Genomic DNA, 3200 nt, shown 5'->3' with positions numbered 1-3200 from the left:
GATGAGCATATTAAGCTGCTTCATTACAAGATTATCCTTCTGAGAAACAGTCAAACACGTTCCTCTTCTTCAATTCCAGTTCTCTTCTTCCATCTTCATTTTAAATTCCTCCATCTTATCTGGAAGGAAATTTCCCTTACAGTATGGCAAACGAGCAGCTGTGGTGTTGCTCTTTCCCCAAAACTGGTTATAGATGTTTGTCAACTTCAGAACGATTCTCTCATTAATGGCCTTCATTCAATAAGATATACCTGTTGAGAGCTGGATCCGTCGATATCACCGTCGGGCATCCTCAATTTAAAGTGCCATGTGTTCATTACCCTGCTCTGATGCATGCCAAGTGTGCATGTTGCTGTCGTTCAATCATCACTGCGGAAACTTGACTTTCCTACGCATATATCATATTCCCCAAATCAAGAATCCATGCAGCCTCACTCTGTTCAACATCAAAATCTAGTATATGAACGTTCTGCTCATCCTTGAAGGCTTCACAAATCTCACCATTGTTTGAAGTAGGCAGTAAACTCAGACCCTCGCTAGCAAGTGGCACTCGTCCTTGTACAGTGGTTACAACAGACCAGACAAGTGTAGACATATTCAAAACCATGGTCTCTGAGACACCACTTTTGTTATCACCTCCACCTACGATATACCAATTTTCACCAATTGAGACACCTGCATGCCCAGCTCGAGGGGTGGGCAAAGTGCCTTGGATTTTTTGGCCGTGACCATTCCATACTCTGCAAGTCAAGGACATGAAGACAATTGAAACATGTGGAATGAGAACCGCCACCAAAAATCAAAAGATACCGATTTGCGTGTACTGTAGCAGTGTGATCAGACCGTGGTGTTGGAGGCGTACCCACAACTTCTACAGCATCCCAAGTCATCATTTCCAAGTCAAGAATATTCAGATCATTTAGAAGACTCCTCCTTGAATCTTCACCGCCAAACATAATTAAACTGGACCCTACGAGAGTGACAGATTGACCTCCGCGTGCAATCAGAGCTTTTCCATATGACTTTAGTACACACCATGTACAGGATTCTGTGTCAAAGGATCGAACTGTCACAACGTCAGAAGGATCCTTGGTATGTCCAGCAACAACTAGAATCTTGTTGCCCCATTGAATCAGGCAATGGCTAGCACAAGGAGATAAAAGTTCTTGAGAAGAGTCAGATGCCATCTTTGTATCCACTTTGGACCATGTCAAAGATTTCAAATCGAGCACCTGAATATCATTTAGGTAGCGTCCATTGTGGTTTCCACCAAAGACATACATTTTCTCTTGCACTACTACTGCTACATGCTCATAGCGGGCTTTCGGTTGCCGACCAGTTACTGACAGTGAAACCCACTAGTCATAAACAGCAACTGATCCCAGGCCTTCCAATATAACATCCTTATCTTGTGTCTCTACAAAACTTCCGTTGTCAATGGCAGTATCTTTAGGAACAGAAACATAATTGTCGTGATGGGAAGCTGATTCCTTGGATGGTTTTTCCACTTCTACCATTTGCTAGGGTACTAAGAACCTTATAAGCTGACAACTGTTGATGCAAACCAAATGGATTTTGATAAACATGACAGCTAGGTAAGGTCTGCAATGGATTAGGACAAATCCCCGATTTCGCAGCATAGCTAGTGAAAAATATGAATTATGCGCTACGAAATCACTTAAAACATGCTGCGCTGTGAAACTGATAGACAGGATTTATATGCCTTTGACAAACAATTGAACTGATGTGAAAAATTTAAAATTTTTTCTTGAGTGATAACAGTGGCTCCACTTGGGATAGTGTGCCCTTGTGGTACACTAAGAACTTGCAGGTCCAGTGCCTTATCCATTTATGACAAACAGAAATTTGCTTGACAAGCATCCCTTTCCAGCTCCTTGGGCCTTCACCTCGAGCTTAAACTTGATGATCACTGTAGGAGAAAGAAATCTACATCTACTGAAAAATAAATGCTCAGTCAACCTTGAGCTTATTTGCATTTTCCTACCTACCTACCCTAACAATTCAAACTTCCTTCAGCTCAATCAATGTGAAATTTCCAATGTAGCCAATCATTTGTCTTATTTGATGTTTGATTTCTTTGACTGCATCGGAATTTAGAGCCACAATGATATTGTGATGACCACTGCCACTGAAATTGCCTCTGATCTTCATAGAAAAGCTGAAACACTAGAGAGTAAAACTCTTCCACATATTTGGCTATAGGATCCCAGAATGCATGATCAGCTTGATGATTCTTGTAATTTTCTGGTTCTGCAAACTGATCTTCAACAACAACATACAGTTCCTCAATCGTGAAAGAGAAAGGGAGAAACACTCTCTCCTTGCGTTCTGCCATAGAAAGCTTCTGAAGATAATGATCATGATTATGAAAACTATATGCCTGAATTTGACCTTCTAAACCTTCAATGTCTTTCTCAATGTCCTCAGCAACTTCATCTAAAAATTTAATCTTATCTTCTGTCTTGTAGTCAAGTGATTTTAAATACGAGGACAAGGACAAAGAAAAATTTTCATTTGTTTCTCCATTACTATGATCATTATTCCATTGTTTGAAACCTTGAACTGAAAGAGAGTTTGCCACCACCTCTGACCTATCTATCCATTCCTCCAAAAACATAAGCCATAAGTCTTGAAATGACTTAATGGATTTGATAGGAAAGCTTTCAATCCATTGTTTACATTTCCCTTGAAGTGAATCATAGAATAACATAATGCAAACATCCTCATGTTTAACTCTAAGAAGCTCTGCAAATTCACAAAAATCTGATATATGCTTCAAAGTTAAACTCAAATCTTCTCCGTTGAATTTTGGACCATTCCTTAGAAAATATGCATCCTTGGGAAAATGATTTGGGAAACCATGAATTCCTGAAAAATCTATGCATGTATACCTTGAAATAAGAATGGTAGCATCTGGGTCCTTCATAACTCCAGTGGAATCACCATGAATGTATGAATTTTGAATTCTTCAACAATGGAGTCGCCAAGGTAGATTGCAGCCTCGAAAATCCTCTGAGCTTCTACTACCTTCAGAAGTTTAGCTTCATAATTTCGGGAATGAATAATCTTCAGGCTCCCAGCAGACACACCAAAATGTTATCACAAAATCAAGCACTGAAGGCCGCTAATCAGTCAGACTCTGTGTAACTATTTCAAACCAGACTTTTGACTAAGGCTTA

General features: G+C 39.9%; 1 pseudogene; it reads right to left on the bottom strand.

Moving 5' to 3' along the window:
* Nucleotides 1-388: 388 nt before the first annotated feature.
* On the bottom strand, nt 389-1517 carry LOC149183759 (acyl-CoA-binding domain-containing protein 6 pseudogene; annotated as a pseudogene).
* Between the last annotated feature and the right edge of the window lie 1683 nt (nt 1518-3200).

The sequence above is a fragment of the Pinus tabuliformis genome, chromosome 3_2, assembly GCF_031772625.1.
Source record: "Pinus tabuliformis cultivar Carrire ecotype Pingquan chromosome 3_2, CPIR1, whole genome shotgun sequence".
Classification (NCBI taxonomy): Eukaryota; Viridiplantae; Streptophyta; class Pinopsida; order Pinales; family Pinaceae; genus Pinus; species Pinus tabuliformis.
Note: the sequence above shows the minus strand (reverse complement) of the source record. Positions and strands in the feature narration are given on the sequence as shown.